This window comes from Amblyomma mixtum, chromosome 8, assembly GCF_055824585.1.
Source record: "Amblyomma mixtum isolate Tamu chromosome 8, ASM5582458v1, whole genome shotgun sequence".
In the NCBI taxonomy this organism is placed as follows: Eukaryota; Metazoa; Arthropoda; class Arachnida; order Ixodida; family Ixodidae; genus Amblyomma; species Amblyomma mixtum.
Window position 1 is genome coordinate 47598240 of NC_143019.1, and position 26525 is coordinate 47624764.

The following is a 26525-nucleotide window of genomic DNA, read 5'->3' on the forward strand; positions in this document are numbered from 1 at the left end:
TCCGCCCGTTGCGAAGCTATGAGCGCATTGAGTCGACTGCAATCACTGCTGCGTGAGCCTAGCTTCATTGTATCTGTAATATGCCTGCCAGTATTCCCTTGTATCGTTGGCCCTAAAAGTGTGCAACATCAAAAAAAAGTCACACGGATATTATATACAGCGTTTGTATACAAGATGGGCGCGCGTTGCCGTTGCACATGAATAGAAACACGGTTCCACTGCACGCTCGGAGGCGACTACAGTGCACGCAATTCCTGCGGCGAGGCCCCTTGCGGAGCCCAGGTGCGTATAGAATAGCCTCCAACCTGCCTCGCTTCTCGAGATGAGTAACGCCGCCCGTTTTTAACGTACGCACTTCCGCGCACGCGCGACTCTATGACACATATCGCTCGAGCGGCTTCCTTTGACTTTGCCCATCGGAAGATTGCCTCCCCTCGCCTGGGGCGGAGTGCATTTCCCCTGCGCACTTTACACGCGCTCTGCTCAGAAGTGTCCGCTCTCTAGCTCGTAGTACAGGCGACGCACTTCCCGCCTTAACGCCTCTCGAATGGAAGCTGCAGGGTTTCCTCGGTAACGGTCTTAAAATCGGAGCTAACACTGAGGAATGAGAGAGGCAGGTCTAATAGCTGGACGGACGCATTTGTTAGAAGTGCGCTATCCTTGTCCTGTCTTTCCGAGCTGTTTTTCGAAATCAAGACCTTGAAGCAACTCACCCAAATCAAATTTTCATTGCACCATCTGACCCTCAACTTCGATTTTGACTCGCTAACGAATTTTCAAAAGATGTTTGTTTTGTTTTATGCGGTTTAACATTAACATAACAATGCGGTTTTATGCGGTTTAACATAACAATGCGGTTTTATGCGGTTTAACATTAACGGTTTAAAGCGACTAAGGCTATGAGAGACGCCGCAGTGGAGGGCTCCGGAAATTTCGACCACCTGGGGTTCTTTAACGTGCACTGACATCGCACAGTACACGGGCCTCTAGAATTTCTCCTCCAAAGAAATTCAACCGCCGCGGCCGGGATCGAACCCGCGCCTTTCGGGTCAGCAGCCGAGCACCATAACCACTGAGCCACCCCGGCGGGGCCAGTGCATACCATAAACATGCACACTCAAAAAATTAGCCGACAATTGAGCATGGGCACTTCAGGTCCTTACGCGCTAAAGGCCTTTGGCCTAAATGCCTTTACCCGGAAGGCACTGGGTAAAGACCTTTAGGTGAAAGGCAAAGGCCTTTAGCCTTCAAAATTTTCAAAAGAGTACGGGTGCCAACAGCTAACTCAAGCAAACTATGAAGTTAGATATCAAGACATGTAATTATAGCTCTGGTCCTGGATTTTCAGTAATGAATCTTAAATCTGACAATATTTTACTGCTACTTGTGAATGTTGCCGCAAACTTAAATAAACCGTCAAGGTATTAGAAATTTGGGATTTACATAAATATACAGGTGACAGAGTCCTGCAGTCTGTTCTTTTTACCAAGCGGACGTAGCCTCCTATAAAAAGCTAAGCTCTTCTGTTCTCTCACATTTGACTGTTTCATCTTATGCCACAGGTAATATGGCAGAGACGATTTAAGATTAAGGAGGAGGAAATATTTCGCATGCAGCTTATTAAGTACTATTTGCAGATGGAAATATATTTACAATGGTCTTCGTGAGCTTGGTAGTGCCTAAAGAGTAATGCACCGATATAAAACCTTGCTGCAGTTTTACTACTGCAATTACTGCAAGCTTGCATGAGTATTTGATAGCTTCTTGGGTGCACTGCGTCTCTGGCATCCAACCCATTCTAGAAGAAAAGGCATTCACTTTGGAACCAGATGAAGTCCTCCAGATTTCCTGGCAGCCATCCAATTTTGAGTTTCTTTATTACAAGAACTATTCGACCAAAGCACGAGCATTTGCCAATTCCATCACAGTGGTGCCATTTCTCATTTGAGGGCAGAAACAACGGCTGCATTGCTGGGCAGATAAAGAAAGACGTTGTCAACTTTGCTGGCTTAGTCGACAGGACCAGCGGCGGCGACAAGCAGAATCTAGGTCTGGGGACTTTTGTTACCGACGAGAAGTGACGAACAATGCTCTCCAAGGAAACGATATCGGTTCGAGGACAATGATAAGCTCGTTCGGCTGCTCTGACAGACAAATGATAAAGTTCAGAACTTTACTGGCACAGCCGACCGGGTTAAAAGTACTGGAGCAAAATCGTGGTTTGAGCTAGTTGGTACATCTTCAAAACTTCACGAGCGCTGCGACGAAGAACAAAGACAGAGAAGGAAGGAAAAGGACAAGCGCTTGTCCTTGTCCTTCCTTCTCTGTCTTTGTTCCTCGTAGCAGCGCTGGTGAAGTTTTTAAGGTTAAAAGTACCGGCGGCAACCATCAGCAACATAGTCATATCCGGAGTCAACCTTGCACCGATGAAAAGAGAAGCCTTCCGCTCCTGGACACCAGCAAGACTGCAGTGACAATAAAAAGGTGCATAAAGACAATATCAATAACAGAGAGGCAGCAGATTGCCTACAGACAAGCCAATAAACTTTGTGTGGACTTTCTAAAAAAATTTTGTGAGGGGCCAACAGCTAAAGGCTACTCTTCGCTTTTAAATGCGTTAGCATTACAGCTGTCTGTACAAGCGGAAATGGCGTCCGCCGTCTATCAGTATCCAGTGGCAGGTTGCCCACCTGCCCCGCCCTTACAAAAAAAGTTTTAGTCTATAGAGTGTCTATAGACTTCTGTCTATAAAGCCTATAGACTGTCTATAGAAAAAAGTCCATAGGCAATATGAATGCCATAGACAGTCTATAGACAATCTATATATTTATGGCCATACACTTTTAGTAGACTTTTGTCTATAGACAGTCTGTAGGCTATGAATAGACAAAAAGCAATATCTATAGGAAGTCAACAAAGTCAATAAGAAGTCTATAGACTGTCATAGACCATTTTTATAAGGGCGGTAAGCATCTAGCAACCTTCCCGAGGATCGCCTAAAAGTGTTTGCTAAAGGTATTCTGGAGCATAGGCGCTGTGTCGCAGAACTACAGCTCCTGTCATCCTCAACAGGGACGTAAAGTCGTACCTACGCTGACAACGATTTTCCTCTGCTCGCAGAGACAAACAACCGCAACAAAGTGTCCATCGGTGCCGCTGTGAGCGCGGGAGAATGTTCGAAGGGCGAAGCCAAAAAGCGGATCGGAGTATAGGTCACACCAACGAAGTAGTCACTTCTTTAGTAAATCGATGTAAAACCAAACGGCAGAAATATTATGGCCTATAGGGATGCAGGCATGCTCATACAGCTGCTCACAAACGTTCTCGTTGCTGAACCTGTGCAGATCGGTTTTTCCTTTACCTATACAGACTTGGCCATATTCGCACACCTGTCCTTGAAACGGCAGTTATTCTCACCTCGCGAGGGGCCGCCGCGACCTTTTCTTTTACGCTTGCCCGCCGTCTCGAACACCTCTGCCTCCACAGCGGTCTCGTCCCTCCATTTCTTTTTTCCTTATTCCTTCTTCGCCCCTTGCATTCGCCTCGCTCCTGCGTGGCCGCGCAAACGTTGTCCATATATCCTGCCGGTTCGCCTCTTGCTTCCTTCATTGTTTCTTCCATCTTTTTTCCCCTTGCTTTGACTCTCGCGTCGCAGCCAGCTCGCAGACAGTGTTTGTGAAATAGGCGCGGCGACGCACATAGCGATACCATGGCGGCGCACGAGGCACACACCCTCCGTTTCTATGCTGCGTGTAAGGACCGCGGAAAAGGACTCGTGTACACGCTCGCCTTCCTACATGCATGCGCCTTTAAATGCCGGTCTGCCCCGTCCCCTGCGCACATAGAGACATTCCAGCCCCCTAGCGGAAGTGAGAGGCTCTCTTTTACTTTTGTCAAGGGATGTATATTTGCCTTGTTCTCGTATATATATTTTTTTTTTCAGTACCGCAAACACTCAGCATGAGCGAGCCCACATCCCGCATTTCGGTTCAAGAAGCGGTTTACCGGTCTCAATAGCATGCGAAGGGCATGCTATTGTTACACTCTGTTACACTCTGTTAAACCTTGTTAGTACAGCGTTAGCTCTGTAGTTATGTTTGGTTTTGGTTTTAACTTCGATTAACTAATTAACAGTAATTAACTCGAGTCGCTAACTATCACGGCGCATTTGCACTCGACCGAAACTCTCCAACGGTGTATGACTCGATAATATGGCGCAAAGTTTGGTTTAAATCGCGACTAATTAAAACTAATTATTTCGGCCCAGTAATTAGTCGGCGTAACTGGATAATTAAATAACGGTCCAAACTCATGGTTGATCGCGTGGCATGTGCTATGCTTAGACACATAACTAGACAGTAGCGGAATGACGGAGTCCCGCTTTCACCTTGGCTGATCTTGATGGTCAAAGTACCGGCATGAGGCGTTTTCCGAAGTTGGGCCCCGGTGAGTAGAGTTACGCTCTAATAAAAAAAACAAAAAACAAAAAACATTCTAATAAACGAGCCCCGTCTGCCGCAACCAACCCGCTGTCCATTCGATAGCGCAAGACGAAATTTATTGGCCTATGTCGCCATTTTATTATCTTAAAGTCCTCAAAAGGGGTGGCAAGACTGAGAAAACATACTTACAATGACAGGATTTTTTTTTTGCATTTTTGAACGAAATGTGGTGACCACGCGAAGATAGTTGTCTCGAAGGCCGTTCCAGTCTGCAGCTGTGCGAGGAAAAATGGAATATGAAAACGTAACAGTGCCGGAGCGATGATGGGCATGCAAGTGATGGCTGGTGCCGCCTGATATGCTCTGTGGGAGAAGATAATAAGGTGCGACGCGCATAGGGCTGTCTGGTGCAGCGTGATATGCTCTGTAGGGGACAATTATCAAGGTGCGAAGCGCATAGGGCTGTGAAAATGTTGGGAAATAAAGATAGGCTGGCAATGCGACGACGTAGCGATAAGGGTGATAATCCGAATGCCGTTTTTAAGGAGAACGTTTCAAGAATATCATGAATGAATGAAACCAGCGGCGCGACTTTGCGAGAGCATTAATAAGCTTGATGAGGATTTCAAATGGGCAACGCAAATTCTAGTTTAGGCTTGACGAATGATTTCTAGGCAACTTTACTTGTTAGGGAGCATGATGTAGATTATGTTCTAAGAATCCAACACCCTGTCCGCTGGCGATATTGTTAATTCTACTTGTCATAGAAAAGCGAGTGGCTGTAAAGCAAGCCATACTGCAGGGTTCTGGGTGGCTCACACAGGTTTTTCGCATATGCTCCGAAATTTCAGTACCAGGTGTGTTTGTTTCTCGTTTCCACTATGCCGCTCCAGTCCGTATCGAAGCCGCGACCTTCGGCTCAGTGGCAGAACACGCAGTTCGCAGTGTCGCATATAAAAAAAAAACCAGACGGAAATGATGAGTTTCTAGACAGCTGCCGTGCACGAAATAAAGCTGTGGGCATGCAAGGCTTGTTGTTCTGTACACTGAATAACGACTTGGCAACGCAACAAAATTTTAAAAAAATACCGCAAATGGTTAGAAATCAAGAGTTCAACCAGAACATCCCATCTGATTGGCTACATGTGCCATGAAAATGTAATTTCTGGTACGAATTTATTGTGTCTACTTCCGGAATTTTATTAATGCGCAGTAGCATTTATACTGTGGTGATTCTGTTTCCGGCTTCTTCGTAACAAAATTCTCTGATTGCTCAATTTCCTAATGACATAGTTAAGGGCATGTGACCCCAATTGACCAATCAGAGAGCACCGCTAAAATCAGAATTTCCTAATTGGTAAAAGAGGTCACGCGACGTTGTGACGTCATCACAACCTGCCGTCCGTGGAAAGTGGCAACCCGCCCATAAGAGTGTGAGCAAACTGCCCACCGTTATCACATTCAATGCAGCTGCCGCCTGCACGCTGTGGCGCTGCGCACGAGCTTTATGGGAGCTCGGGGAGAGCAGCCTAAGTCTCACAAGCTCCACCTGAGTTTGTGTCTGAAACAGCCCCACGCCGGGGCAGCGCCGTATCACTTAACCGCTGCGCCACTGTGCCACTTGAAATATGAGGACTCCCCGTTGCCAATGAATGCATCAACACCGTCATCAACACCACGTCATCAACACCACGTGTCCACCAATCAATGGGCACTACCAAAGTTGAAAATGGGCGGACTCCAAAAATCTGTAATATAGCCTAGCCTAGAAAATGGATTCGGGTCGATTAGTGGGTCCTATTAGTATAATACTGTGACGCCCATAATGAGGCGAGATGAGGCATCGCCCCTTCATGGCCATCACAATACCATATGATATTCCAATGGACGGTATTCGAACTTTGTATAAGGTGACGGCTCCTGCATACCATATGTGGGCAATGGAACCGGCTACAACCGGATTTTTGGCAGTAAAATCGCAAGAAGAACATCATACTCTCACTGTATACACCACAGCCGGCAACCTGAATGCAACCACATTTTCTTCTTCAAGAATGTGGTTAAAGATACCCCCCCAAGTTTTTGCCTAAAATTCGATACAAGCGCTTACATATAGCGTACACAAGCACTTTTTTTCGTGTCTAAACATCCGGTATAAAATTGTAAATATGCAAAGAGCCTATACAGCGCTACCGGTGCTTTCGTGTTTTCCAAGCATATTACCATCCACGGGATGCGTGTGTGTCGAAGCTATACTGCGCTCATCAAAAACAACGACGACATGAAAGGGTCCGCGCACAACTTCCCCGTGCATGCACTAATTTCACTTTGCACGTCCATTATACAGAGTGTCCACACCGCGCGCTTCCGCACAGCTACAGCCGGGAGCTTCCGTTTCGAAAACGCTTCATTATGCGGGTGTCCGCAAACAAGCGAGCGCATATGTGTTTGTCCACGCTGTTGCGTATACATCGCGATAACAAAACAGCAGCTCTCGGCATTTAAGGGGCCCCGATGTATGTCTAGCCGGACGACACACATGCGACCCCGTCTTCCGTAAAGCCCACACGTGAATGCTTACAAAACAGGTGTATACGCACGTATGTGATACTACTCGTCTCGTGTCCGCACGAACAGCCCAGTTTGTCCACGGTCTTTTTGGCAGTGTGCTTGCTAGACCGAGTGCGCGAGCGAAAGCGCAGGTATTGTATGCACAAGCGCAGCACTTACATGTGACTCGTGGTGGCAATGCCTAACGTCACGAGTTGCATGCAGCACGTGAGATGGCGTGAGCAAGTTTAAGGTGCTCCTTCGCGAGTAACAGTAGCCTCGTTTTATTACAATTAAAACTGAGAAGGTATACAGGATATTTTACCTTAAGACCTCGCGCAATTTTTAAAAATAGGATTTCTGAGTTAGAAGAGCGCTTACTTTCGGCATTCGACTTTCAGCGCTGTAGCGCGTCAGAATATCGCTAAAACGTGCTAACTAGCAGGCTAGTTCACTAATATTGATTAGTTAATTTTGATATCTCACTTTAAAAGGCTCCTTAGAATGCATCTTTTCAGCGCGAAATACACAGGACGAAAAAAAGAGATAGATACACGCAGGGCGAACGCTGACTCGTCCTACCTCCTTTCTTCATCCTGTGTTTTTTTGCGCTGAAAAAAATGCCATTCCAACTACCAAGACCAACTAGCCCGTCTTTCCACTTTAAAAGGCTCCTTAATTATTGAGAGACGTGTATCCCACCGTAAGTAATATCTTTCCTAGAATTTCGAAAACGTCGTTACCCTCGGCGCTACGGCCCAACAAATGTTTGCGACACCGTGACATAATGCATGCACTTTCGAGAAGCTTGCAGGCAAAGCAACCTCTAAAGTGCACGTAACTCGTCGAAATAGCCAGAACTGGTTGGGCACACTGTCGAGGGTAACCGCGTTTTCAAAATTATAGAAACTGATATGGATAGGGACATGCCTCTCAATAATTAAGGAGCCTAACATTAATAGTTAAAAAGTTAACTTTTCAATATTAGTTAACCATCCTGCTGGTTAGCACTTCTAAGCTGTACTATGATGTACTACACCGGTGACAGTACTTTGCCGAAAAAAGCGCCAGTCTAACTAAAGAAGCCTATTTTTTTAAATTGTGTAAAGTCTTAGGTGAAACACCCTGTATAAACAGATCATTGCTTTATCTACACCCTGCCCTTATACTGCCTAGTGCTGGAAACCAGCTACGTTACTATTACGCATGTTTTTGTTTTTTTTTTTAGATTGGCCAACCGCCTGTCTTGCCAGATGCGTGCAGACGTCTCCTGTCGTACTGTTTCGAACATGCAGGCGAACTGCTGAGCTTTCCTGCAGAAGACCACAGAGGTGATGGCGTTTCGTCTGCTAATACTTTTACTTCAAATGACGGTCATCTATCGCTGTCGGGCATTGTCCAACCCTTACAAAAAATGTTTTAGACAGTCTATAGAGTGTCTATAGACTTTTGTCTATAAAGTTTATAGACTGTCTATAGACAAAAGTCTATAGGCAATACAAATGTCATTGACAGTCATAGACAATCTATAGATTTATGGCGATACACTTTTAGTAGACTTTTGTCCATAGACAGTCTATAGACTGTTAATAGATAGAAAGCAATATCTACAGGAAGTTAATAGAGTCAATAAGAAGTCTGTAGACTGTCTACAGACCATTTTTATAAGGGAACGAAAGGAGTAATGTGTGCTCGCGAGCCTCATGGATTCTCCGCCAGCGATCGCAACATTGATTTTTGGTGTCGAAGACTATTATTAAGAGGACACCTCGTTAATAAATTGAAAAGGTATGGGGCAGTCGAGCTAGGAGGAATCGCAATAACGGGCGAGGCAGCAGCGGGGTTACAGCACGTTCTGGCCGTTCTGACCTCCATTATATGCATCGCGTCAGCATAAAATCTGTACTCCGCCTCGCCATTTTCGGCATTAAAGGCGAAGCTACCCAATCCCCACAGGCGTTCGAGATGGTGCGCAAGAAAAACTGCGCCCCAAAATGTCGCCGCTTCCAACCAGCTGGTAGCCGGCGGCTGTGGTGATCGAAACTAGGAGAATATACGCCTCAGGCAAGGCTTTTTCCTCTGTTGGCAACCACGGCGATTGGGTTCCTTAAAGGGGGGGATCAGGCTCTTAAAAATGTTGTTTTTTATTTGTCAACATAACTTGTTCAAACTTGTTACGCAAATGTATCATAGAATGCTGATTTCAAATATGCATTTAGATTACAAATATCTCATCTGGAAGGAAATTTATGGCAAAATAACATCCCAATTAGGCCATTCTTACGGGCCTTTATGATAATTTCTCAGTTAAAGAAAAGCTTTTCTAATAATATGTAAACATTTACAAAGGTCCACTACGCATACTAAAGCTTCCCTTTTTTCTTCAAACACGATAGATTAGCAATCAGGCCAAGTGTGGGCTAATTACTGCCACGTTATCTTTTCTTTCCAAATTTGTTATTTATTTATGAACAACAAAATGGCTTTATAGGCATTTTATTAGCTTTAGGATGTGCTGTAGGCCTTTGCAAATGTCTCTTTATTCTTAAAAAAAAGCTTTCTTTAATTCATAAATTACTATAAGAGCCCGTAAGAAATGACCTAATTAGGATATGTTATTTTGCCATATATTTCCTTCCAGTTGAGATATTTGAAATCTTAATGCATATTCCAAATCAGCATCCAGTGATATGCCTGCATACTAAGTTTCAGCAAGATATATCAACAAATAAAAGCAATTTAAGACTCTCATACCCCCTTAAATAATAAAAGATAGTTGGGTACCTCAACAACTGCGGCAAGGTGAGGAGGGCCTTAGCGGAATTGTTTGATCGGGGCCCTCATTAAAGGGTTTGTGTGGCGTCAGGAAGCGGTCCGAATTAGACGCGTGGGAAGACGCTGGTATCTTGTGCATACTATATGAAGCAGCAGGTCGAAGCATCTATGCAGTTGCTACAGTCGCCGTTGCAATGAACCATAACATTCACGAGCATGCTTCTCATCGTCTCGTACTCTTAGGGGTTGGACTTTTCGGTTTTTATTTTTTTAAATCTATATGCTTCTATTCTATATTATTCAGTGCTATATTACATATGTCATGCCAGATGTCTATGAAGGAATCATAGCATGAATAACTGTTCACACTTTTTTTTTATTTCCGACGAAGCAGTCATTTAGGACGCCAGGAATAAACCAACAAATGTGACTAAAAATTATTTTCCAAACCAGATGTTCTTGCCGCTCGAACAGTCATAGATGGACATCACTAAGCGTCTTGACTGCTGTTGTAGAGAGGATGATAAGCGTAGGCAGGAAATGATTTATTTCCAAAGTACCGCAAGGCATAGAGCGCATGAGCGCCAGATCATAAACTGCAATTACAACGAGTGCATTTAAGATGGGGTGAAAGACGCGCCCACAAACTACCTCCCGCAACCAGAATTTTTCATTCGGCAGCCACTGTAGCAGTGATTTTTTTCTCTTTCGGAAGACATGAAGTGCTATAGTGTCTACAGCCAACAATCCAGCAGTATGGAAATTCCGCAATAGATCCGCCCCTGTTAACTAACTTGTCGATGTGTTTCAAATTACTTTCGTCTTTACTGCTCCTTTGCTTGGCTGCTGTTCCGAAATACACGTGTTTGATCCCAGCCCCGGCGGTCGAATTTCGATGGAGACGAAATGCCAGACGCCCGTGTACTGTGTGATGTCAGTGCACGTTAAAGAACCCCCAGGTGGTCGAAATTTTCGGATCCCTTCACTACAATGTCCCTCATAGCCAAAGTCGCTTTGGGACGTTAAACCTACATAAACCATAAACATATGTGTTAAGGTAGAAGCCTACGGCGCCAGTAGTGTCGTCTGAAGTCGGGAGGGGTTGACAATGACGACAGCGCGTCGCGCGCTTCGGACGCTGTCCAAGCCCGCGGGGATTGGGGAGAAAGACCGCGAACAGCCTTGTCGGGGCCGCAAGGGGCCGACGACCGTTTCCCGTTGAAAGGAGGTCGGCGACTTCTGAAATAGCTAAGCAGTGGATTTACTGGCGCCTCTAGAGTCGGGCTCTGGCGAGCACTGGGCTCCGCCAATTTGTATGTAGAGTGTCATTGCAGCGGTATTGGTTGGAATTGGGCGAGAGCAGGTTTAATAAAGCTCCGCCCAATTATCGAGGGGATAAAAACTGCTGCAAACAAAGAGCGGGAAGAGCGCGCCGAGTCTCAGTCTCGGCCGCTTTTCTACGGCCCTTCTTTTAAAAGCCTTTTTTTTAACCTGCCTTTTTCTCCAAGTCCTTGTATTTTGCTCCAGTCTTCAAACCGCCTAGATATGTCCGGTGCACCGCGTCCGGCGAATGTCCGGCACGCCGCTCCGGCGGGCAGTGGCAGCCAATGCGAGCGCGCAGAGCGCCAACGTCACGACGACGTCGAGTTCGCGACGTCACAGGTGAGCACGACAGAGGTACAGTGGTGAGCGGTGTGTCGGCTGCTGAATTCTAGGGTTAGTTTGACAGCGCTGTTTTCACCGAACACCATGTCTTCGTTCAAGCACTCCCGGATTTGGGAGAACGAACAAGGGGTGCCGAGTGTAGCACCTTTTTTGAGCGCTGGCCAGTCCCGAAGAGCCCTCGGCTGCGGCGTCGATACGAAACCACTAGGCCTCGCGACGACTAGGGCAGTCGGGGACTAGCGCGCAGTTCGTCGCCCGGCGTTGCCGCAGGCGATGTCGTTGCCGAAAGCTCCACTCTAGCGCAGGCATGCTGTCGTTGCTCGAATCTAGGAAGCATCCTTTCTGGTATCATGGCTGTTCTGTATTTTCTTGTGCGAACGTGAAGTAAGCCGAGCCTGCCGGTCGAGCAGCCTGGATCCCGTCTGCCGGCGTCATAAAAACGAGCTGATGACAAGGGCGTCCGCAGAAATTTTTGCAGGGGGGGGCCCATTGGTTGTTGGCGCCGGAGGGGGGGGGGGGTATATTCGTAGCAAAAAGGCACTATTTGCGGAATAAACTTATTTATTTGTATATAAATAAAAAATAAGTAAAATACACACATGAAAGAAAAAGTACAAACAGCAAACTAAAGCGCGGCTAGGATAGATACATTGGAGTTTATCAACGAAGAAACCATTAAAACTAATAAAAAAATGCAAAAAGATACTATCACTTCGTGGAGAAGTGTGCTCAGTCTTGCTGCATACGGGTTCTCGACTCACCCGGATTGATGACCAGCACACAGCACAATATGTTCACAAACACGCAACTACATGCAGTCACTCACTCACTCAGTCAGTCTTCCTTGAACAGCAACTGTAGGCGCCTCGGATTTTTCTGGGCGAATTGCGTAATTACACGGGTGATAAATTCATTTCAGTGCTTCATTACACGCTCTCGGTGCACACTCACCATACATATTGATTGGAAAAACGGTTGAACGCGTACGTCGAAAACAAAAGATGACTATATATACAACTAAAACTTATTTACAAGATAAATGCACGCTCGCAGCTTCATACACCTCGCTCCATCTTGCTCGCGCATCCGCACAGTCGGGCAACCGCACACACACTACTCGCCGCTCGTCGTTTTCTCGTCCGCTGTCTTGGTTGTTCTCAGCTTCGTTGACAACGGGCCACTAAAAACACCGAAGCACAAACACAGAGGCGCGCACACGTGCAAGGGCTTACTTGCCGCAATATCCCCGAATGCGCACTCTGGGGGTGAAAGGAACGCCGCGCGACTTCCGAGGGGAAGGGACACTCGCCACTCCGGTCGGAAAATTTGTTTTTGTTTTTTTATGGGGTTCAGAGCCCCAAAACGACTCAGGCTATGAGGGACGGAGTATAGTACAGAGTTCCGGATAATGTCGACCACCTGGGTCTGTTTACCATGCACTGACATCGCACAGTACATGGGCGCTGTTGTGATTTGAGGCCCAGACTGAGGGGACAGGCGAGCCAAGCGGGCGCTATCGGGCTGCGTTGACCAAAGGCGCTGGTTTTCGGAGAAGACGTAAGGAGCGCTGGTGTGGGGCGCCTCTGGAGACTGCGTCGCCGTGAACAAAAGCAGCTAATCCCCTTTGCCGAAGATTCTGAAAGCGGCGCTTCTACCGAACTGCGCTCTCCCGAGGATCGGAGGAGACAGCGAGCGGCGGTGGCGCCGTCTGATCGCCCGCTTGCCCCTGAGCAGTCGGACAAAGCGGGGGTGGACACGGCTGATTTGTCCTTCCCTCCTGAAGGATTCATCGGTGACCGGCGTAACGAAGGCGAAAACAAGATGCCCTGTGCACTGTCTGCCTCAGTGTCGCTATCTCTCTAGAGATCAAAGAAACAGACACCCATCTCAAGACGGCTCGAAACACATGCTCGCTGGTGCCGCTGTATGTGTGCAACAGGTCGCCCTTCAGTAGAGTTAACGATGGCGTGGTTTGAAAACGGCGGAACGACGCGCGCCCGGACGCGGCATTTCGCAGATATGTGACCCAAAGCGTGGAAGCGGGGCTGCTTTTACCCTTTTGGCTGAGCGCACCACCGCCCCTGGCGTGCGGCCATCACTCACGGTTCGAGTGAGTGATTTTCCAGGGGGGGTGCAGCCGCCCCCCCCTTGCCCCCCCCCCTCCGGACGCCCATGGCTGATGAGTGTTCTTGACGTAAATAATAAACCCTGGGATAGGGAAATGAGAAAATTATATCATTTTTCTGGTTCATTGGCCAATACCGAGTTGCTGGTAAAAGTAACAACTGTGGTACGAGCGAATTAGTTGCGAGAACCGCCTCGTAGCTGCCGCTAGCTGGCCCGACGCTGGGGTCCGGCTCGACTGGCGCCCGCTAGCCGCTGCTGAAGGCGCCACGGAAACTGACCATACTATTATTTTATTGTGAGATGATGCTGTTGACAGCAAAGCGATGTGTAGAGTAAGCCTTTTATTATAGCTCAGGCGACTTCCGAAGCGCCGCCCGCTACAGCTTCGATGCCAAAGAGACTATAGGCCTAGCGACGACCACGGCAGCCAGGCAGCAGCAGAGCTCGTCGCCCGGAGCGCTCGCGTGCGGTGCCGTTGCCGAAAGCTCGCAACATAAGCAGGCATGCTTTGTCGCCGCTCGAGTATAGCTGGCAGTCTTTCTGATAACAAGAAGATGCCGTCTTTGCTTGCAATATTTGTACACCAAGCCAAGCAGCGCTCAGGCACTGCTGCGCGGCGGCGAAGTGCGACGCCGGTTGTGGGCGGAGCTTGGGTTGAGCGGCGCAGCGATGCTCACCGCTCCCTGTGTGTCCCTGCTTGCTGTGGTGCGGCAGTTCGGAAGCGGCGACCGGAGCGGCGCGCCGGACGCGTTGCCGGACATGTGTTCCCTGCTTTAAGTGCCCAGCATACGATCAGACCAACTAGCCATTCCGGCGTGGTCTAGTGGTTAGGATACCTCGCTCTCACCCAGGTTTAGAGGCCAGGTGGCCCGGGTTCGATTCCCGGCGCCGGAACCATTTTTTTTTTTTAACTGGTGCCGTGACCAGGATCGTCCGAGCGGCTTTCTGCGAAGCGGTTGGAGGCAGTATCTTCCGGAAGCCTGACGGGGCAACATCTTGGTGAGAAGCCCCGGGGACCAAGGTCCAAGTGAGGCGACATCTTTGTGAGAGGCCTCGGAGTCAAGACTCCACGACAGCGCCGAGAGGCAGCGAAGCGAGACCGACGGAGCGAAGCGCTGCGACCGACTTTGGCGGCACCTGCGATTGTTGACTTCGTCTGCCGGGAGGCCTGCTGCGAGCTCTGGTTGCCGGCCACTCATCAGCGCCTATGGACGCAACCTGCCGCAGCTGCACACAAAGTGCCACGATCGACAGCCGACAACAGAGTGAGTTTCCCCACTCTCACTCTAATTGCCTCGGGAGTGCTTGAGCCGCAAGGTTAGAATTAACCAGGGCACAATGGATACGTTCAGTTGGCGAAGTGGGTATGGCTATCGCTATGGACATGAGCGCGCACAACTTTCAGAGGCTGAGCGAGCCAAAAAAAAAGGAGAGAAGCGACGCTTACATACTAGACCTGAAGCGCCAATTAGCAATAGCTGAAGAGAATATCCGGCAGGAGAGAAAGAGAATTCAGCAGTAGCAACGCTCACGGAGAGCGGCGAGTGTACTGCCGGAGCCGGCACAGACAAAGGCATTCTCTAATAGCGCGACTGGCGCTGATCAATTGCTGATCGATGTGGCTAATGAAGAGAATAGCAGCAGAACTCTTTCGGTTCCAATCGAGAACAGACAAGAGGCCGCACAGGTTCCTGCAAACAGTGCAGCTAACGCGATCGTTGAGGAGCCACAAATTGTGGAGTCAGACAGTAATCTTGACACAGACCAAGAGTCCTTGATTCCCAAGGGAGAGGTGAGTTTAACGGACGTGCCCGGGAAAAATGCTCCCATTGATCAGAGTGCGCAGGCTGATTGTTGCGAGCTAGCCGAGCACGTTATTAGCGAGGCTAGTGGCACTGATGAGCGCAACATGAACTGCTTGGCCGATCAGGTTGCCCAGTGCGACCTTTTGTTGCCAAGTGAAGCGTCGGTATGCCCGACAGGGTTTGGTGAAAGCGCCATGTGTGTTCAAACACCATGCGCAGCTCTCACAGCGGTGTCAGAGAAGGCAGCAGCACAGCTGAGTAAGCGAGGCTGTTCCGATTCGGAAAACCCAGACTCAGGTAACGCTGCGACAAGCTTGGCGGTAGAGGAGTGTAATCTGAGCAGCGGCGATGGCGATTTCACTCCATGCCCTCAGAGGAGCGAAGTTGCACTGCCGCTGATAGGGGCGGACTGCGACCTATGCTGCGATCTCCTTGGGGGTTTGCGGAACAATCCCATCGCAGACCTAGAGGTCGTTGATGAACTGCTTGAGCTGGCCATGCCACATTCTAAGGGACCATCTGGGTGTAAGCACTTGGAGACTTTCGCGGAGGCTTGCGCCCCATATGCGCACTGGGTCGGCGGCTCCACCCAGGTAGAAGAGGAGCGACATAGCCGGAAAGCAGGACAGGTGAGAGAATGGTGCACGCTGCAGCACGGAACTTTTCCGAGACCAGATCGAGTGTTCGATCCTGGAGGCTAACGACGCCGAATGGCCACAGCCTTAACCCACTCTGCCACTGCCAGGTTGCGATAAGCGCAAAAATGTTATTTGGCTCGAGCACATGACGGGGCAGTGGGTGAGAGTGGGGGAACGTGAACAGTTTACAGCTCAGAGACTGAAAATGATTGGACAGAGCCATGCTGATGTGCTGATTTTGTGTTGTGTGCACAGTTTTCTTTTGTACTGACATATAATCCGTGTTTGAAGAAGAGTGCCGTGGTATGATGTTTGTCTTGCTCTCGTCGGGATTATGTTGTGGTGTATATGCGACTATGTGAAAATGGTTTTCTTCATCTTGTGTTTATTGACATGTTGTTGCATGTATGATTTTTGTCAGGTTTTTACCAGAGGATTCCGTTTGTGCTTGTCGGCCCCTGTCTAAATGTGCAAGCTGAGAATTGTGCTTGTATCTCATACCTGAAGGGTTCTTCCTGAGCATTCTTTCTGCAATCGTCAGTAGGACGCAGAAGCGCTCCTTTTTTGTTGTTGTTGTTAGTACAGCGCCTGGTGGACGGTCGGGTCCCTTGTGCTGTTGCATTTTTTTTATTTATGTTGTTGACAGCCGGGTCTTTTGTGCTTTTGCGCGCTTTTGTATGTTGTGTGTACGGCGAGCGTCCACCCAACATTCTTGGTGGGGAGGTGTTAAAGGGCAACTCCGGCGATTTTTCAGCCATTTTAAGTTAATGGCTGTTATGTGTTCCTAAGCACCTCCTGTAATTTTACGATACAAGGTTTTCAAAAGCAACCGTAAAAAAATTTTTAAACAGCAAAAAACGCAAAACTCGAAACCGAAACCGCAAAACCGAAACCGGGGAGGCGCCTTCGTGCGGTATTGACTGTGACGTCACGAGCGGGTTCGCCGCGCTTTGAAGTCCCCGAAGATATCACAACTACCCTGAGCCGCGCGGTCGACATGACTGAAAGCACGGAGGATAGCTTTTCCGAGACCATCGAGTCTTTAGAAGACGACTCATTCGACGATTTTGGACTGGACGAGTCGCCTTTCAGGTATGATCCACTGCCGCGCGAGCCAGCCGAGTCACACCACAGGCCGCGTCACCTACAGCACGGAGACGGTCTGAACTCGGAGAAGTAATTACTTGAGTCATTTCTCGTGCATGCATTTGTGACAGAGTCGTCAGAACAAAAGTTAATGAGATGCTCCCGCCGACAGCTGTTCGTGTGGCCAGTGCCGGCCGACCCAGCCTGATGAAAGAATCTGTTGCCGGAACGTTGCCGCGGTGCACAACGTCCTTACAGGGGCATGCATCACCAACAGTCCTCTCTGCGAAGCTTTATCTCGACGGCGAGCTTTTGGAAGTGAGTTCACGCCAGCTACTACAGTTCTACAATCCAGCATACCGCTTCTTCTTGACTTCTTGACGGCCGCGCTTCGTTCAGCTGGCCGCTGCGATAGACGGTTGTACTAGAATAACGTTGGCACAGAATACGCCTTCAAGCGCCAGTTGAATGAAGCCTTAGCGAGTCCGAAGCTCTCTTTGAAGTACACGCTGTCTTCATAGCAATCTGGCGCGAAATGTTCCGAGCACAAGCGGGAATGCTTCCTCGGAGGCCAGTTTACACGGCGGACAGCTCTCACCAACTTGTCGCGAAGGTTCTTATCGCTAGGAAACCTGCGCTAGGTCACGCCCGTTGTCACAGATGAAGAATTTGTGCAGCCCACAGCACATCAGAAGTTGCCCTGACCCATCACTCTGGCGTACACATCATATCAGGCACGCTGAGATGGCGCGAAATTGCACAGGTGGTCGAAATAATTCCGGAGAGCTCCACTACGAACCTCTTTCTTCCTTTCTTCTTTCACTCCTCCCTTACGTCCCGGTTCGGGTGTCCATTACTGCGTCATTTACTTTCCTCAAAACCAATTTTCAGTTTTCCCCTGCACTGCCAGCGCCAGCGCGCGCCCAACCAGCTTGACACGCCGCCCCGCCAGTGACGTCACAGAACAGGGTGGCCCGTAGAAGTTGCTCGATCAGTGGGTAATAAATGTTTTCACTACTACTACCGCTCGCGTCAGCTCGCGTCGAGGAGCGCTTGTCTTCAAAATTCGCTTGCGGAAAAATTACGCCGGTTTCAGGTGCGAAATTTTGCATGAGGCATCAGACTATCATAAAGAATACAGACTTAAAACTTTCATTTCAATCGATGCACATCGAAAAATCGCCGGAGTTGCCCTTTTAAGGTAGAAAACCTACGGCGTCAGTAGGTAATTCCCCCGTACCGTGTCGTCTGAAGTCGGGAGGGGTTGACAATGACGACAGCGCGTCGCGCGCTTCGGAAGCTGTCCAAGCCCGCGGGGATTGGGGAGAAAGACTGCGAACAGCCTTGTCGGGGCCGCAAGGGGCCGACGACCGTTTCCCGTTGAAAGGAGATTCTGTGGGGTCAGTAAGGTCGGCGACTTCTGAAATAGCTAAGCAGTGGACTTACTGGCGCCCCTAGAGTCGGGCTCTGGCGAGCACTGGGCTCCGCCCATTTGTATGTAGAATGTCATTGCAGCGCTATTGGTTGGAATTGGGCGAGAGCAGGTTTAATAAAGCTCCGCCCAATTATCGAGGGGATGAAAACCGCTGCAAACAAAGAGCGGGAAGAGCGCGCCGACTCTCAGTCTCGGCCGCTTTTCTACGGCCCTTCTTTTAAAAGCCTTTTTTTTTAACCTGCCTTTTTCTCCAAGTCCTTGTATTTTGCTCCAGTCTTCAATAAATCAGTTTTTTCGGTCAAGAAGTTTGGAGTGGCTGCCCCAACCGGCAACGTGTCGCCGGACGAGTGGAGAAGAGGTTAAGTGCCCAGCATACGATCAGACCAAACGGCCATTCCGACCTTTTTTTTTAACTATATGGTTTACATTTGACGTTTTCATGGAGCCGAGTTTTACGTGCGTCTACTCACCGCGATGCGAGTGCCAGCCAGTATGCGTGTATGTGTGTAGACGCCACCCATGATACTCATTGTATTATGCCATCATCAACCTTCATTCGCACTTTCCCTTTCCTCCCCTTCCCTTTCCCCTGTGTGGAGTAGCAGGCCAGGGCCATGCTACCACCAGCCGACCTCTCCACCTTTTCCTCTCATTAAAATTCCTTTCTCTCTCTCTCTCTCTCTCATCCCTCGCCAAGTATATGGTGGGCAACCGGGCGTTATGCATGCAGGTTAATCTTACAGCTCTACCTTTTTTTTTCTCATTCTTCTTATTTCTCGGCCGCGTTTCCGTCTTTGCGTTGTTGCTTTGCCCACTATGTTCCTAGAGGTGAACCGTGATCTGCCATGTTCACGGTCGAGCTGCCAGCACGAGTCAACCGAACCGACCTTTGCATCAAAACCATGTGGTAGTTCGGTATACGCTGATAAACAGCCGACCAAAATACCCTGCTCTCGTTGCCACTTGCGACGCGTGCCGCTATCCCCCCCCCCTCCCTCCTGAGAGTAACCTTCGAGTTCGAAAACAAATGACGTGTCGATCGGACGTTGCGATGTCACTAGGTCAGCGCGGGGTTGCTCGCGGGAGCGGCAACGTGAGCGAGCGAGCGAGCTGTCGAACGGGCAAGATATCGGCAGCGTTGAGGCTCGCGCGCGCTTCGTGCATGAGTACAAGCTCCAAGCAGCGCGATTAAAGGGCGAAAACTGACAAGATTAGACGAGACAAGGCACGTGACGCTGACCGCGTCCAATGTCCGTTTGGGAAGAACCTTCCGGCAGTTTTGCACGCGCAACCTGCAACAGGCAAGCGACGGAGAAGAGTAAACGAGAGCGAATTTTCCTGGACGCACAACTCACAACATACAAATTCCGTTTGTTGATTATAATTTTTGTTCTGTTTTTAGTCCCAGCAGTTGTTTTTATTTTTTTCTAAATGTATACACTCAGAAAAACTTCATCTACTTACTTTTTTCAATAAAATTGATTCTCTGGCTATTTCTGGTTATGTCCACGTTTTCCTGGTCTTTTTACCGGGTCTGTAGACGAAGAAACGTATCGATGCAGAGAAATTTGGTATAGGAATCGCAATATTTTCCCCGGCACTAGATTCAAACTCTTGGAGACGATAATGTCGAGTTAATTATGGCCTATATGGCCGCCGAGTGCAAGTAGATAGCGGCGTGGCCTGGACTCAGAGATTCGCGTCGAAAGGAGTACTGGATCTCGATGCAGTTTACTTCCGAAAACGGCTGCTACTGGCGGCACCATTATTTCAATTTTTGGTCTGTTCTGCCTGAAAAGAGCTCCATTTTCAGTGGCAGTACACCTATTTGTCACCTGAACGCGGTAATTAGTCGGTAGAGGCGAACTTCAATTTGTGTCAGGATCCCTTTAACTGAACCTTCTTACATGTACACCACTGCGATGGCCTAGTGGCAGGTGTATCCGCCTCACATTCGGGAGGTGGCAGGTTCGATCTCCACTTCCGCCGGATACTCAGCGGTCTTCTAATAGGTACAAGATTTCCCCGACCTGATGCTCGGCTGTTTTGGGGTGAAATGCTCAGAAAGGTTCATTGGGTCCGATGCTGTAAGAACTGCCCTGCGTTGCTTAGAAGCAAACCCCATTGGTTTCAAAGTTTTTGATGTAGGGTGCGCATGTACTCGTTACCAAACATTAATCTGTGTGTATAAACAGTGGCGAAACTGTCATTTTCGAGCCGATTGATAAACACGTCTTTCATCAAAAGTTTTCCATGTGCACATTGCTAGAAACTTCTGTGCGCGGTTCTCACGGCTGACGATGCGACTTCTGATTCGGTTGCTACCGACCCTTCAAGGTGTAAAAAAGGTGCCGCAGGGTGCCTTAGGTTTAGCACCTTTTAGAGTGTTCATACTTAGGGTGTCTATGAACACCCTAACATTTAAATGTGTTCACGAATATCCTTAAGGCGGTGGTGAACACCCTAAAATGGCGTTCGCTGTGGTAAAAGAGCGTTACACCTTTAAGGTGTAAAAAATTTGAGACTGTAAATCTTGTTGCTCGAGCCTCCTACCACATATTACCCGAGCTTCGACAACAGCAGAGTAAAGGCCGTGCTGTCGTGGGGTGCTGTACGTGACCGGGCGGATAGCAATAGCTAGAAAGTTTTATGAGCGAAGTTTTTAATTTCGGGATCAAATTGTGCAGTTTCTTATTGTAAATTGGTATACCATGTAAGTCTCCGTCCATAAAAAAACAAAATGTCCTGAATAAAAATGAAGCAGACTTTCGTATGCGTAGATAAACCAGAAACATTCACATCCAGAATTACGGCAGAGCCAACAAATATGAAAAGGAAACCACAATGGAAAGGAACCTTACCAAACTTCAGAGACGCCTCTGTTTAGTAAACTGTTCAAATGTGTTTCTTAGTTCTAGAAGCATACAGTTTTCAAAGCTACTGTAACTGGCGTATAAAATACGATAAATGACCAAAACATCCACAGGAAATGCCAGTCAAGTATTACCAGCAACAACAACGGCGCGCCCTACGTGACAGCCTCAGCGCGATGACTCAAGAAGAGGAAAGGATGCGGCTTATCGGGACCTACGCCTAAGGGCGGGGTCCACTGCCTCGCGATAAGAACCTCACCAGAGCTTTTTCTGGAAAGGCCAAGTGCGCTGGCCGCCAGGGCACTTTTTGTCTTGCGGCCGTGCATTTACGAGAGCAATAGGCATTCGTGCAGTTCGTGCTCGAGGCGTGGCGTAGTATATATTTTTTTTTAATGTGACACCATTAGGCGGGTCATGAACACGAAAACTATCCGGGGGCGTCGGCGGCATCGGCGTGAAGCCTCCCCCTGCTAGGTGGCGTTTAGGAGGATTCGCCTCTCTCGGCCCCTCACCACTATATATATATTCTGCAGTGAAGCTCCGCCCACATTCATAACCACCGCACAGAATTCCTCCGCGATGAAAAAATAGTCCGTTGTTGAAACTTTTCTTGTATACCTAAAAAAGAAGCTTATGACAAGAAAAAAATGATAAGCTCTAGAGTTTTGACACCTGGTTTGTTTAAGGTAGTCAAACATGAAAAAGCTGACTTCGTTTACTGTTACGATCGGCCAGCGGAGTAATACAGGATGCCGTGGCCCAGTGGTAGTAAGTGCTGTTTATTTGACCCAACAAAAATGAAATTGACTCGCAATAAAATGACTCAGACAGCACGATGAAGTCTGCGTGCAAAATATACAGCCTCCTGAAGAACCATATGGGCAAAAATGAGACTGACTCAGCAAAAACGAAAATAAATCACCATAAAATGAGTCAGGCTGTGTTAGAAGCAGCCACTGTCTTTCACTCCCAACGTACTTCAATTCGGCTCTATTTCAATACCGACTACGCAACCATGCAAAAATATCTCAGATTCATAGATGGCGGCGAGTCCTCATACCGCTACCAGCGCAGTGGCGCATACCTTAACCGGCTGCGCCACTGCGCTGATGGCGGTATGAGGACTCGCCGCCATCTATGAATGTGAGATATTTTTGCATGGTTGCGTAGTCGGAATTGAAATAGAGCCAGAATTGAAGTACGTTGGGAGTGAAAGACAATGGACTGATAATTTGAGTATATCAAAAACTGGAATAGATTTGGGAATGAACGAACAATGCATTCGTACTTCCTCCGTATCAGTCAATTCGATAGCCTTGATTTTTTTTTAGTAACAGCGGTTTGGTTTGGTTTGGTTTGGTTTGGTTTGGTTTGGTTTGGTTTGGTTTGGTTTGGTTTGGTTTGGTTTGGTTTGGTTTGGTTTGGTTTGGTTTGGTTTGGTTTGTACGGCTTAACGTCCCCAAGTCACATATGGACTTTCGGGGACGGGGTATAGCGAAGGGCTCCGGATAATTTTGATCACCTGAAGTTCTTCAACAGGCATTGACTGCGTCAAGCACAACGATTTTTTTTTATTTCTCCTCCTTCGGAATGGGGCCGCCGTGACCAGATCATGGTCCGGCGACCTTGGGTTCGACAGGCGAACGCCAAGGCCACTGAGCCAATGCAACGGGTATTAACGTAATACTGTTAACGTTCCCATTCTGTAGAAAATCCTGCGTCCTCGGCGTTCTGAGCGAAAATCCACGGAAAAGCAACCTCGTCACGTAACCTCGTGGCGTCATCACAACCTGTCCATCGGACTGTTATCAAACTGACCACCATGGCAGGTGGCAGTGAAATTAGTGGTTGGTCACGAGAGGCTGCTCTGGAAGATCAAACTGGGTCGCACAAGCCCGACCGGTGGCAGCACCTGCCATCGCATTGCAGTGGCGCATCGCTTAACAGCTGCACCACTGCGCCAGGTGTGGTACGAGGACTCCGAGGGATCTACGAATGTAAAGTATAGAGAATGGCCAATTCCACATATATGGGCGTTAACCCATTAACGCCATCATGCCATACCCTTAAGGAGGAGCTTAAGTGTTGCCTCCAGTTTGCTTTCTGCAGCTATGGTCAGTCCAGATAAGCATCTATAGTTCTAAGCATAATTTCTTACTATATTACCTAGAGGGAAAGCTGGCGGCGCAGCGCTTCAGCGACCATGGACGCTCAAAGCATCATGGGGCGGTGAGCTACTTGTTGCGGCACAGTCGTATTTGTTTGGGAACACAGAGTGTCACTACTAAGGTGTTTCATTCTGAAAACGCTGTTCGTGTGCGCGCAGACGACTTCGGCGCGAACGCAGTGTGCAAAAACCGTAGTAGTGAAACCACGACAGCACACGACATCAATAAAAGGTTTTTATTTCCGAAATACCATTAAAGAACTTTTAAAAATGTTTTTCCAACAACATTATTTTAAAACATATTTCTTTTTGAAAGTGCGCCTGTTAAGCACAAAATAATACTTTTTGTATGTTCAATACTTGGCCAATAGGAGAGCGAGTGAGCTCTTATTTTGGGCAAACTTTGCATTTGCATGCTTTTCTGTTCATTTGTTGCAATCATTACACATGATATTGAATATTAGGGCGTTCTTGATTATCAAACATCGTTTATTTTTGCATTATTTTATGGCAATATTTGTAGTGCTGCAGTCGGTAACTCACCGCCCCATGATGCTTTGAGCGCCCATGGTGGCTGAAGTGGCCTTGTGGGAGCTCCACGCAAACTCCCATAGAAGGGTCGCCAGCTTTCCCTCTAGGTAATAGTAAGAAACTCTATGAGTTCTAAGCCTCACTCAAGCAATTCAACAAAATATATACATGTTGTAGACGAAAACCATGTACCCATGAACTGGACTGTTCGATTCGGTGTCTGCGTCGCACTGAACGGTCAAGACCAGGCTAATCAACATATTCATTTTTGAAACAGCGCAACAAAGACGGGACGTGGACGTGGAAACTGAGGGGTAAAGACAAACAGGCGCTGACTAACAACAGGCGCCTGTTTGTCTTTACCCCTCAGTTTCCACGTCCACGTCCCGTCTTTGTTGCGCTGTTTCAAAAATGAATACGTACCAACTTGCCCAAATTTCTGCTTTACTCTAATCAACATATCTCTTCCGCGTCAAGCCAGAGACGCGAAATTAGTGGAGAAAAATTTCCGCGACGCATTGCGCAGCTTCTTTTCTCTTGGTTTGCGTGATTCGCTGCAAGTGCTCAGCTGTGCAATCTCTTCACCCCTAACTTCTTCACTCGAGCACACATCGCTACATATAAAGACGCCCTTTAACCTTCTTGTGCAATGTGTTATGCATAACACAAAAATCAGGTTTTTTGATGTTCGCCGTATTGAATATTTGTCTAATTCCATACATGCATAAATTTTGTTTTGAATAATAGAGTTTTCTCTACAGAAGCAATGCCTTCTTGAATCAGAGTGTCAAATCCTCTCCACTGTTGTCATGCATGTATATGTTGTGTAACTGAAATTGTTCAGGGACTTTCAAGATTTTTGTTTGGCCACACAAGTTCTGTATCCGTATATGTAAACTCTTTCTTGTGAAATAAACAGTTCAAAATGTTGTTACTATGATTCTATTCTTATTTTTACTGCTTCTGTATATTGCTTTGCAGTGCACATGTTCCCTTTCTAGCATGTTTAACCTGAGCCTATTTTTATATAATTGTTCCATTGATTTGATTTAATTTATGGGGGCCTAACGTCCGAAAGCGACTCCGTCTATGAGGGACGCCGTAGTGAAGGGCTCTGGAAATTTCAACCACGTGGGGTTCTTCAACGTCCACTGACATCGCACAGTACACGGGCCTCTAGAATTTCGCCTCCATCGAAATTCGACCGCCGCGGCCGGCTTCGAACCCGCGTCTTTCGGATCAACAGCCGAGCACCATAACCACTGAGCCACTGCGGCGGCTGATTGTTCCATTGAGTTCGCCATATTTGTCGAAGAGCCTCATCACACTTATATTATGCAAAGCAATAAATAAGAGCGGTTCACGCCATCATGTATCTTCACGCCATCGCAATATTCTTCATTGTTGCATTTTGTTTTCTATTTTTTTTCGTAATAAGCTCCCTCTTGACTCCTGCCATGTGATGAATTGATCGAAGCTGTTGCGTCACACATCGACACGCTATGTTCGCTGAGTGTCTATATACAGAGACGGATTCCGCAGAAAATGGCGCCGCCATATTGAACAGAAGCGACCGCGGCTGTTCAAGATAGGACCACAGCGCTGTCCCGATTACCTCATCCAGCCGTCAGCAAGAGGCGGAAGTGAAGCAAGGCTCGCCGCACAATCGGCGCAGTTCGATGCAAAACATCCTCTCGGCCGATAATCGGACGGCCTCGAGATTTCACGCACGCGTATGCAGGTGCCTCGGCAGCTGCTGATGCTCCTCTGTGCCAGAAATCGACAAAGGCGAGCGAGATAAGGCCGCGCATGCTCCGTTGGCAGCAGGCAACGTCCCTGGGACGGTGCGCTGCCGGTGCTTCTATATCGAGCGTGGACGTCAGTGCGATGACTCGCCGCGCCGACTGCTTCCCTATTATTTTGCCGGAGAAAGCTATCGCCGTTGCAGGTGTCGCGCCTTTGCTTTAAGTGAACTAATCGTCGGATAGCTGTTCGTGGAATGCGCGCTCTAATTTCAGTCGCTTTTACGATGGGCGCTTCGCCAAGATTGAACGATGACTTTCTGGCACTTCGTGCTGATCCTTAATGTCAAAGCGCTCCACAGCAGTAGTTGGAGTAAGGGAGTAAGCACTTATATGGGCTCTCTTTTTTGGTTTCACGTCAGGTGAACAATACATACAGCCAGATCCGCATGACGCCATTATGGTAATAAATATAGTAGCGTCCGCGAGTCGCAGTGTCTCTTAATAACTGCAATCACAATAATGGTGCTCAGTGCTTTTGTCGTGCCCTTAAGCCTGCAAGGCCACATTCACCGCAGGCGGCAATCACTGCGTTTCTTTGTGGCTGTTAGCCAAAAAGGCTTGCCAGATGGCTAAACACGCTGGGCTATCCGAAATAACTGACGATCGAAGGAAAAGCCACTATTATT

General features: G+C 48.1%; 1 protein-coding gene and 1 non-coding gene across 2 annotated transcripts in view; one reads left to right on the forward strand and one right to left on the reverse strand.

Annotated features, from left to right (window-relative positions):
- LOC149332289 (silk gland factor 1-like) overlaps window positions 1–26525 on the reverse strand; it is a 343245-nt gene that overhangs the window by 272098 nt on the left and 44622 nt on the right. The window lies entirely within an intron of this gene.
- Window positions 14369–14453, forward strand: TRNAE-CUC (transfer RNA glutamic acid (anticodon CUC)). Its single transcript is given in 2 exon segments — window positions 14369–14405; window positions 14419–14453. It is a non-coding gene; the product is annotated as a tRNA-Glu (tRNA).